The 12,290-nt window shown below is 35.3% G+C and overlaps 1 protein-coding gene across 1 annotated transcript in view; it reads right to left on the bottom strand.

Moving 5' to 3' along the window:
• The window catches only part of LOC140755751 (uncharacterized), a 197,981-nt gene that overhangs the window by 161,043 nt on the left and 24,648 nt on the right, over positions 1-12,290 (bottom strand). The window contains exon 2 of the mRNA XM_073091065.1: positions 6,081-6,133. The gene's annotated coding sequence lies outside the window, so the exon portion shown is untranslated. The remainder of the gene's footprint in view (positions 1-6,080; positions 6,134-12,290) is intronic.

The following is a 12,290-nucleotide window of genomic DNA, read 5'->3' as shown; positions in this document are numbered from 1 at the left end:
AACTCCCAGAACAAAAGAAGCAAATTGAAAATGGAGGAAAACGACAAAACAAACGAGAGAACGGGAATTAGATTCAAAGGCGATACCGCTCGCTATCGTTCAGAGCTTTGACAAAACGAAGTTTGATCCAGGCTTTATTAGGGTCCGAGATGCTGTGAGATCCGATCTTGAATTCCCCGCAGTAGACGTGCTAATCCATATTTCGAATCCTCAAATCAGACTTCATTTAAACTATGAAACGTGACTTTGATTTCAGATGCTGATGGAACTGAGGGAGACATAACAATCTTAAATAGTAAAAAAAAAAAAAAATTTCAACAACCTGGCAGTTCTTAAACTTTCTTCATTAACCAACTTTTTTCTCAGGAATTCTTGGAATAGCAAGACGTGGGCTATTCAAAAAAAATTCTGTCTGGGCCGACAGATAGGTAATATAAATTCATCAACAAAATACATAATGAAGAAGCTCTATCATAAAATGGCTCTGTAATCTTAACTTAGCTGTAGCTTAAACGACTCGTTTTCAACTTTTCTGTATTCATTTGTTTCGTTAATCAGTTTTTGAGTCATGTAGACAATTTTACAAAGTTCAAGAAAATTGGTCTTAGCCAACGTAATATCTTCGAGACTGCCCAAAGCACGTTATACGGTAAGGTTGCGCCAGTCAAAGGCCTACCGGGCAATAAACAACTTTGTTACCGCTAAAGGAAATTGAGATGCCATTCCACCCTTGTGATTTTCATACCGCCTTATACAAATAAGTTGCGTTCAATGATCTGTAACAGGGTAAGAATATATTTCTACCGCAGGCCGTTATTTTTCGCGCTAATGTTTTTGTGCAAAAACCTGAGAAATTGAAGGTCGCTTCGTAACTAAATGGTTATCTTAGACTTTGGCTGGACCATCACAAGCACATTTTAATGAATAAAATACTTTGCTGTTAGATTAGCTTTAAAGGAGATAAGATTAGCCATTAGATGGTGACGGACATTTTAATTGTCAATACTCATTTTCGATATAGTCGTAACCATTACAAAAATTTGGTAGGTACATATCGTTTGCTAAATTAAAAGGTTCTGAAGATCATCAAAGATAATAAATAAAAAATCTATTACAAACCCTCCAATAAATATCTTAATTATAATTTATTTGATAAAGTGATTGTTGTTGACCATGGCGCAATCCCCACAATCTGAACTGAATGCTATCATGTGTCAATTCTCTAAACTAACTTGATTTATAAAAACATAAACCCAACTGCTTAAAATATCCCAGTATTCCAATAACGAATAACGAATACAATAACGAATCCAACACCTCATATATTAAAAAATGCGTCAAGAGTTCAAGACGTTTGAACTGTAGGTCATACCAAAGAATGAGACATACATACATTTACATTATGCTCGAAAACCCTCTGCCGTTGAGCAAAAAAAATTCTATTTCTAGCGCTGCGATTAAGGAAACCGCCGTTATTCCGGTTAAGCGGCGTCATCTGTCAATTACCCCGAATCGATATCCCTCGTAACCTTCTTTCGGGATGCATTAGCCGGTCCATTACTGACGCCTCCAGTCTATCAGTCTATGATAAATGAATTTCTCAAGCCGTCGAAGCTACGAGTGCACTTCTCGGAAGGCGAATTAAATTTTTGCAGTACAAATTGCGAACGGAAAATCTACATCGGCGTTCGCTTCGACATAAACTGTTAGTGGAAAGGCATTTTATGTGACACCTTTCACGGTGCCCCGGTTTATGGGCCGCCTTTTACGTAGATGTTGGTACTTACGCTTCTAAATAAATGTAATGCAGTTCCAACTAAAAGATTTGAAATGTCTGCACATTTCATAGTAAAACTTACGTTGAGGTTGTGCTAGTAAAAAACTAAAATTATTCTTCGTTATTTCTGGAGTGCGCGAATCCTATTTCTGGAAAAACTGAATTTGCCTCTTGAACAAAATATTGTAGAATACAAAGTTGTGCCGATTTGTTTCTTAAGAGGGTGAATCATATTTCTGGAAACAAGATTGAATCTGCCTTTACTGAAGCATACCAAATTCTACTTTTATTAAACAGATGTGAAATAATGTATGATATGAACCTCTTAGAAAAAAATACAAAAGATCCGTCATATGACATGGTAATTGACATCATTTTGTGAGGAGACCATGCCCAGCAAGGTGCAACAGGTTGATGATAACGTAATGAAATATTGTTAAAATCTTACTAGTGTAAGTTATGCTTCAAAACAATATTCCATAAGACTTTGTTTATCCCTTATTTTAAATTTCAACAACGTTCCTTGACTAATAATTTTCTGCCAGTTGTTAACTTCAGAACCTTACATTGCAAGGCAATTTAACTAGAACTTTCGAGGACAAATATCCAGCAATTTCCAGAATGGTCCCACAAGCGATCGGCCGATACAATAATCTTCTCGGTATTAGTCAACTGTCAGCAACAGGGTCGCTGTAACTTCGCTGAAATAATTTACTGCGGCAATATTTTTGACATTTCAACTGGTATATTTGTGGCTATAAAATAGTTGGACTCGAACAAATATTTTGCATTTCACAGTGGTTACTGATCGTCGTGTAATGCCGGCGTGGCGTTGAATAATGATTGCTATTATAGTGCTATTAGTGAGTTTATACTGTCAGATATAGATTGGTATTGAATGTTTGCATTAATCAATATTGTAACCCTTGTCACACTGCCGACCATAGGTCATCGGTCAAAATATGAAGGGTTATATTATAAATAATGAAACCACACAATTCACACATTTTTTGCACAATACACTGCATACAATGCGATGCAATGCAATGCATTCACAATACGTATTGTATAGCGTTCTCCTGATTGTTCTAATAAAAATGTGGACAGATGATCCGTTGAAAGGATTTCTTTTTACATAATATATTGAAATTTCTTTTATACCTAAATAGAAAATGGACTGTGAACGATTGCCAATCATTTTCCAAAACGGTCAACCCGAGCTACAGTAATCCCGCATAAAATTTCTCACCGATACCGCTCTAGTACGGATTTAATCCTTTGTTATAAAATATGAATGAAAATCCATAAATTTCCAGCTCAGTTTATTACTGATTTTAATCCTATTACTCATCAACTTTAAACAACAACGTGAAATATTATAGTTTTCCAGTATTTCAAATCATCTGTAAATAAAAAAAACCGAAACTGTTAATACTGAAAATCCAACAAGTCTCATGTTGGATTTTCAGTCGGATGTCAAAAAAAGACAAACACGAATGGGTAAATAAGTATCATAGGCTGCACTGGAATAATAACTTTTTGAACTTTGAACTTTGGAAGAGCTACTTTTTGATTTTTTTTAATTTTGATATTACCACCGTCACTCGTATTACAAAGACTGTTGAAAATTAAACTTAACCCACGTAATTATAATAGCTGTAAATATAATATTTACAACGCAAACAAAAACAAAAAGAAAGTAAAACCTACGAAACAGCTTTGCACTTTATATACTGGAGATCATAACAATAAAATATTTGCTGATCGAAAAACGACATCATATAGCGAGACTCAATCGTATGAATAAGATATCGTATATATTGAGGATTGCCTAGATTATTTACGATAGGAATCGGATCGTTTGGGGAGATAAAACAAAAACATGCGGCGTCCAGGAAGCCGTGATAAATAAAGGTGGGCGAGTGTAAGAGTGAACAGAAAGCCCATAAATCAGACAATGGCCGAAAGAAAAGGCAGTATCGAGGACCGTGGCCCCACGTGAGACAAAAGATATCGAGACGGTTGCCCTTAAGAACACCCTGATAAATGGTTCGCGTACTATAACGAATAACAATAGAGGTGTGAGCTAAGGAGGTATAGATTGCGATTTTGTCAAAAATACCACTTCTGTGGAGTGTTCTCGAAAAGTCTTTAAAATCGCGAAGACGTAGCTTATAATGAAGGGAGCGGACCCTTTCAGTGGGAAGGGACGAGGTGGGGAACAGCTGCGGTACGAAATGAGTGATAAAAGTAAAGCGATTTCGCCGAGTTCGTGACCGGCAAAAATATTAACGGTCCAACGTTATCGATTCGTCTGGAAGGTACAGTACCTTAGGAAATAACTAATTTCAGTATTGCTTTTCACGTTTAGTTATTATTGTTTCGGATTGTCTCGATTTCGAATTGCTTTTGACGCTTTTAATCAAGCAGTTACTAACTCTTGACTTTAGATATTAAAAGGTTCTAAAAGAAATCAAATCAAATCAATTTTTTTATTCAATATAGGTTCTTTAGAGAGCACTTTTTGAATGTCAATACAACTACCACTACTTCACAAGGCGTTTCGTTATGGAGAAGAACAAATAAATGTACTTGTTGTTTTACAAGTTTTGATTAAACTTACTTTTAATTTGTATGTTACAAACATTTTGATCCTCACATACATACGAACTAAACTTTAAAGCAGTTCACCCCAACCGACTGAGCTGAATTTTTTCATACACGTCCGGTTTGAATGACAATTCAACAGTGACGTCATTTTAAATCCAATATGGCAGACGCCCGAAAGTAGCGGACTAATTTATTTGTATGTGCCCCCATGATATGGGTATCAAAATTAAATTAAAGGGTTATGGGTGTGCTCATAAGTGTAGGAAAACAATAATATGTTATTAAAAAGATCGATTTCCTGTATACTAATATTCAAGAGGTTGAGCAAACGTACATTTACACCCGAAAGCATGAACAGTTTCCCTGTTATTATCTTCGTTCAATCACCTTCCTTTCATCTCCTATGACTTCCATCCCTTTCATATGGAATTATCACTAAATTGTATCCCTATTGAACATAGACCAGAAACTCCACACTCCATATAATTGGTGTGATCTATAGCCATCCTGCGGTCCTGATTTCAATGATTGTTCTCCGAAGAACAAATTTGTTCACACTTCACCGACTCCTTTGTGGATTTAAAGTGCTAATAGCGCGATTTTAGATCAGTAAGTGGATGGAATGGAAATCTTTTTGTTCTCTAACGTTTAAGTGTTATTAAGGAAGCGTTTATATAAATGATAGGAAATGGTAGAATTTCCCGTGGTTCCCCTAGGTGATCCGTACCATCAAGATTATATATCATACAGCATCAAAACTGAACTATACTGTAAAATTCTATGTGTGACCTTTTAACCTGTACTAGATTGCTCAATATATTATGGTGGAATAAATTTACCAACACAGTGTAGTGATTGCTGCATTAAACATTTTAAAATATGACTTTTCTATTTAACAAAACTTTATAAATTGAATTGGATATAAAAGTTAATTAGCAAACATGATCCTTTAATATCCCGTCCGCATAAACAACACAGAAATCAGCTAACCAAAAACCTTAGCTTATAAACAGGAAGCTGAGCAGAAGCGATCCATTACCGTAGAGCCACGCAACCAGTGAGCCCTGGATTGGATATAAGTGCCCATTAGCAGACATGATCCTTAATATCAGTTGGAAATAACACCCGCTCGCATAAATACCACTGAGATCAGCTAACTGAAAACTTTATCCCATAAACATGTAGGTGAGCACAGAAGCGATCCATTACTGTGAAACCACGGAACCAATGAACCCTGTATCGACAGCTTTATTGACTGCGGGAAGTTTAAATACTTATGAAAGTTATAAGGGAGGATTTAATAGGTATGAGTATGAGGGAGGAGCAGATGAACTTCGGGAGTTTCTATGAAGGAACTTTACAGTTCTAATGAGGAAAGACGATCTGTTAAATATTCCTAACTTTATTGCTTTGAAATTTTACTTTTAAATACAATAATACCATTATCATATTAACGGGTTTACTAAAAAAAAGTATTTCATTAACATACGCCCTTCATTAAAAAAGGAAATGCTAAGGATTCAAAAATCAAGTACATAACTTTTCTTAAAGGTTCGGTTGACGAACATCGAATGAAGATGAATGAAGATATGGTAAAAATTGTTATCTCCTTGAATAGTTACAAGACCCAATAGGAGGAGCGTGGAATTTTTTTATATATTTTATATTTTTTTAATATCATAAAATAACTTACATGAATCCCATTAATAAGTGAAGATGTAAAAGAAGCTCGAGACAAAGAAGAACCTGGAACAAAACACATTAAATTATTAGAAGTTAAAAGTTTGAAGAGTCTTGGAGCCAGTTGGCATCTATAGTTTGTCAGGGGAGGTACCACCACCACAATTTCTATCGTAAATGAATTGTTTTAGTGGATGTCGGCTGACCTACTTACGAGGCTATCATCTTAGTCCTCAAGATTGGCAAAGCAACTGTGATCGACTTCAGCTAGAACCTCATATGGGGTCGATTAAAGACGTCCAGAGGCGGTGTACAACATTAGGAAGGTCACATTCTACACATAAAAAATAAACATAAAGAAAGTAACTGAAAAGACGAGATATATAAAAAGAAAACAATAAATCCTTTTCAAATAGCCTTTGTATTTGTTTATGGCGCAGTAAGCAATTCTCGGAGTCTATGGGCGAATAAATTTGGGAATGAAACTGATAACTGGATCCGACGAATGGCGGTCGGAAAAAATAACGGATGCTTCCCTTCAGCGAGATAACGTGAACCCACAGGCGCTGAGACTGCTCGTTTATGTCGTTTTAATAACAGCTTTTATTAAAGTTAAATAAAATACTTCGCAACGGAACCTAGGTACTGCGAAAAATTAAAAGTTTACTTGGTAATCAATATTGTTATCAGGCTTAGACAGTGTGTATGGCAGACTAGAAATGTTTTACCACTTTTGAAAACATACAAAATATTTTTTTATACTTACTGTTTAAACATTGGCCAAAGCCGAGAATCAATACAGGTACCTTCTCTGCATGACAAACCGTTATAGCGACTACAAAATCGGAGGGGTTGTCTAAAACATGGTGTCTTGAGCTTAAGTATAAAATACCAAGCGATCGTGGTATTATCCAATTTTACTAGCAATACGAAATTTCATTCGGTAGCAGTTTCATAAATTTTCCGGTCAATTATCCAAATTCTGTTTTAAAACTGTGCATACAGTCCATATGACAGAAAAAGTTCTATTAATAAGTAAATGTTCAGACCTCAGCGCTCTCACGATGAGGAGGATTTGCCCGTCTTGTCATAACCTAAGGAATATTTCGCAAAATTTAATAACTTCTAGCAAGGGTTAAGCGCCCAGCTAAATCTGAGGTTGAAAGCTGGCTATCAAGAGCTTATACACTGGCAGCTTAGCTTCATCGGGGCAGCACAATGTATCGACAGAGATTCGAGAGCACAATGGACGGAGAACAGACTGACCTACAATTTAGGCTTAGACTACAATGGATTCACGACCGCACTTCACCACAGTATGTAGATTCTTCATTTACTCTACGTCAGCTACGATATCTGCTTAATAAAAACCTATGTACAGGTTTCTTGAGTAATCTAAATGAATAAGAGTTTTTTAATTTGACATTTTTTCCTTATTTTTCTACACTTTTTACTTAAAACTTTCTTATCCAAGTTTATTCAGCAACTCTTAAATAATTATTTCTGCAATTATTCTTGCTACTTGCATGTCCAACAGACAGCTGTAATCAACCCTAGATAGGATTAAATATCGGAAGTCGGCCACAGTTGCGTCGCTACCCCTGAGGAATAAGCTGGTACGTCTCGGAACAGTATGTGTCCCTTACCACACCCTTCACACCAGAACACAGCAGCGCTTAACACTACTGGTTAATTGTACATGGTAGTGTTTATAAAACTTGAATTTCAGTTGTAGAAAAGAACTTAAACTTAAATACTTCTTTGAAAGTAATGAGCCGAAACACTTATTCACAGTTCCGTGTTGAAGAGAAGGAGCTTTACACAGAATGAGGTCAAATAAACCTTTAAGTTTACAAAGTAGAGACCCAACTAAATCACTTTAGCGCGGTTTTAAATCTCGAGACTTTATATTTCTTTTATTCTGAAAACAAAGTAGAACAAACGAAGAATGAAACGAAACCTTTTGGTATTTAATTGCAACGACATTTTAATTCTTGCCAAATAAGTTTTGTTTATTGAGGAAGTAAGAAACTATATCATTGTGTCGGCATAGAAGAATAAACAAAAGTATAGGTAGGGCGTCTGCCCTACCTGCCTAGGTATTTACGTAGGTAACTAGGTAGGTAGATATAGTTTCATTATGAGTACCTAAGCTTATCCTTACTTACCAAATTATTTTAGAAGTTAAGAAAATCACATCAAGTAACTGTGTCTCTAAAGTACATTTAGTCTCTGGCTAAAGTATACATACTTGTGAGGTTAGAAGTTAGAAGTTTCTAACACGTTTAAAATATCTTTACGTAACACCATTACGTGTAGTTTCCCGATAACGTGAAAGAAAAACATACAAAAGCAGTCATTAACCTCACAAGTCACACATACCTACCTATTAAAAGTGTGCAATCTTTTATTTTTCTTTCATATTACAAAGTTTTATAACTTTATAATTTTATAATGATTAAGGTAAACATAAAACCTAACAGTGTTGTAAACCTGCTTAAGCCTTAACTTTAACAGGAACATTCCGGTTAACTACCGGTATAAGAGAGAAAGTAAACATCAAACTTTTATTTTTATTCAAGCTCGTCCCGGGAACTAAGAAAGTTAAATTATAGATTAAAAAGTTTGCGAATCCGGTTCCTACAACTACGTACTAGTTGCTAAACTACAAACTGAGTTACAGTAACAATGTAGTACCTAGATTGCACTAGTAAGAGTAAAGTTAATATATTACCGGACTTGATGTGAAGTACCGATTGAAAAGTCCTAGAGAGCCTAATTTCAAACAATTTAGCTCAATTTGAGGGGTCTAAGATTTGACTTCCAGACATAATTTCTGACTTTTTGAAGTAATGTGCGTATTAGAAATTAATCCTTACTTGCTTCAATTAAAAAAAAATACATCGCAAGGAAATCTCTGAGAGATTTTTTAACAAAATGCATAAGGAATTGCAATGCAAATATTTATGCTTCGAAATCCAAAACACGTATGAAAGTTCTACATAACCTTATCAAGGTTGAATTAAGAATATGTTATAGGTACTAATAGGAGTAAGACAATAATAATATCATCCGATATTTTGTAATACAGATAGTTATCTGTGAGTAAGTTTACTTAACGGGCCAATAACTATTTCAACTGATGTGTTCTGAATAAATGATTCAGAACACAAACCAATATCACATAGTACCTATAACTGGAATTAAAGCTACAAACAGACTTCCAGTAAACAAAGAGGACTTAAATCTGTAGCTTGTAGCAAAGCCTGCTTTAATTTATTACCTGTTTCTGTCGAGGGTGAAATACGGATTGAAAATGTAGTGTACCCGAAACTTTGAATTTGCTCAGTAACCGCTTACGGCTTCTCTTCAAATATTCAGTGCGTATTATGAGTATATGATACGCTTAATTCAATGTGTCTCGCCTAAAGAGTAATATGGGATTTGCGAACAAATAATACTAGAGTTAAACAATGTTTAACGCTCTTTCTATGTTGGTTTCGTCTTGTCAGGCAGAAAACTAAATAGAGAATAAGATATTAGAGTAATAGGTCTGGATGTTTCAGTAATTGTATATATTTTTTATACATACAAGAGTAACAGACGAGCATGCAGTCCATCTGATGGTAAGTGGCTAGTGCCGCCCATGTACATAAGCAGAGCTAAGCGTTGCTGTGTTCCGTTTTGAAGATTGTGGTAAGGGCGACAATCTTAACCGTGGCGTTCCAACTTCTGTGCCGACTTCAGTTAGGATTCTAATCTTATCCGTATTGTATCTTATTCAAATATTATATCACTTACAACCAGATGGACTGATTGTATTAAAAATATACTGTTTAAGTTTATAATATCTTACTTTAGGAGTAACATAATCAAACTACTTTGTAAATCTGCACTACAAACAGAACAGTTTTCCAAAGCTTCTGCGTAAGCTCCAATCTACAGCAGAGCTTTGCTGTCGAACTTACTTTGCAACTTGTGCTACAACCTCATTATTACTTTTTGTGCATAAACCAACATGGCAATTTGCAACGTTGAATTCCTCCCAAAGTTGCAAAATTTAATTTTCCCGGAATATTAAACTATATTATGTTACATTTTAATATGCATCCGGATATCGGCAATATATAAATTAAAAACCGCGTATCGCGAGCATCCTATAGGTATATTAAAATGTCTCAATTCCACATTAGTTAAAAAATATTAGTTAAATTTATAATAGTACCTTTGTAGTAATACGGTCACCTTGGTATAAATTTCGAAGTATAAAATTTACATTTAAAATTGAGCCGTAAAATGCCATATGCCACAGATGTACATGACGATGTACACAGACTGCGAAAAATACAAATGCACAGAAATATCTCTAGTAAAACAATTTAGACGGGTTTAAAGACAGTTTGGTTAAATTAAAATAAGTAATCTTCCAAAATGGATAAATATATTTCATTACATAATATCACTGAGTGCGTTACCAAATTTGTCACCAACGCAAGGAGTAGGTACTGTACATAACACGAAAGGTTCAGCGTGATTTCCCCCTTTCATTAACCTTTTTACAAAATTGAAACTGCAATTGCATACATTGTCACCAAAATGTCATCTAGCGCTTAGAACTCCTTAACTAATTGTGTCCGCACTCCACAACAACAAATTTTCCTCGGGCACTTGACTACGACAACAAACTTCGCTTAGTTACGAAGTTTGGACAATGTGCTGAGCACGAAGCAGTTTCTCAAATGCATGTTAAATGAGTTTTTAAGGTTGTAGTAGCACGTACAACTATCTACCCCAGATAAGATTAGAATCCTACCTAAGGTCGGCAACAGGTGCGTAGCTAAGCTAAGGATTAAGTTGGAACGCCTAGAATATGTATGTATGCCTCCATTAAAACACTGCCACACCTATTTCTGCCTAATAAAAAAATGTTAAGGGTGAACAACCCTTATCACTTAGGGGTATGAAAAATAGATAGTAGCCGATTCTCAGACCTACTGAATATGCATATAAAATTTGGTGAAAATCGGTAAAGCAGTTTCCGAGGAGTACGGTAACTAACATTGTGACACGAGATTTTTCTATATAAGATTATTATTTTTAACTCTACATTTAACAACGACTTTGTTGGAATATAGCAAAAATCCAAGCCTCTCATAATGTATAATATTCAAGTAGGTTGTATATGATAAAGCTGGCAGCTGAAAAACATATATTTTACTTCTTCTGTTTTGTTATTTCTGTCAATGATTCGATATAATAAAACATTTCCGAACAGACTTCATTTAACTAACGTATGTAAAATGTTTTTGTTCTCAGTTATTGTCGAATGCATGAAATGAAATCAGTCTGTTTGTTTAGGTTACCTAGGGGTAAGCCTTCTGCTCTAATTTGGTAATATTTGTGCGATCCAAGCCTAAGGCCTCATAACAAAATTAAATAAAGAACTTTTGGGCATTTTTATTACACTCTGTAGTCATTAATTCTAATTTAGCCTGACTTATGACATTAGCAACAGGCTGTAATTGAAATTTCTGGCATATCTCGAGTTGCGGCATACAATCTCAATAAACTGGTTTGTTTTAAGCGAAATTAAAGGTCAGAATATGACTTTATATATGAAAGATCTTACTATTACAAGAAATCACATAAATCATAACATGCAAGATATATATTACAATGTTTAATTATTTATCTAATAAGAATAACGTCATCTTATTTCCGATTTAATCCGTAATTGACTAGCCGTCTTTGGAGAGGGGATCTAACTCCAACATCATCATCAACCCGTTACTGTCCCACTGCTGGGCACGGGTCTCCTCTCAGAATGAGAAGGATTAGGCCATAGTCCACCGCGCTGGCCAAGTGCGTATTGGTAGACTTCACATACCTTTAATATATTTTTTAAATCTCTCAGGTATGCAGGTTTCTTCGCGATGTTTTCCTTCATCGTTTTTAAGCAAGTGATCATTAATTTCTAATACGCACATAAATTTGAAAATCAGAGGTGCGTGCCTGTGTGATTACTAACTCCATCAGCGGAACAGTAATGGGTGACAGGTCGTTCATACTCAATACACCTTTATTGCCTACCGATTCGCACTTGGCCAGCGCGGTGGACTATGGCCTAAATCTCTCTCACTTTCAGAGGACACACGTGCTCAACAGTGGGACAGTAATGGGTTAACGACGACAATTTTATCAATATCTACTTAGTACCGAAATT

The sequence above is a fragment of the Epargyreus clarus genome, unplaced genomic scaffold, assembly GCF_041222505.1.
Source record: "Epargyreus clarus isolate Ecla_fem2 unplaced genomic scaffold, WU_Ecla_fem_2.2 ptg000003l, whole genome shotgun sequence".
In the NCBI taxonomy this organism is placed as follows: domain Eukaryota; kingdom Metazoa; phylum Arthropoda; class Insecta; order Lepidoptera; family Hesperiidae; genus Epargyreus; species Epargyreus clarus.
The sequence above is the reverse complement of the archived record's forward strand: the minus strand, read 5'-3'. Positions and strand labels throughout refer to the sequence as shown.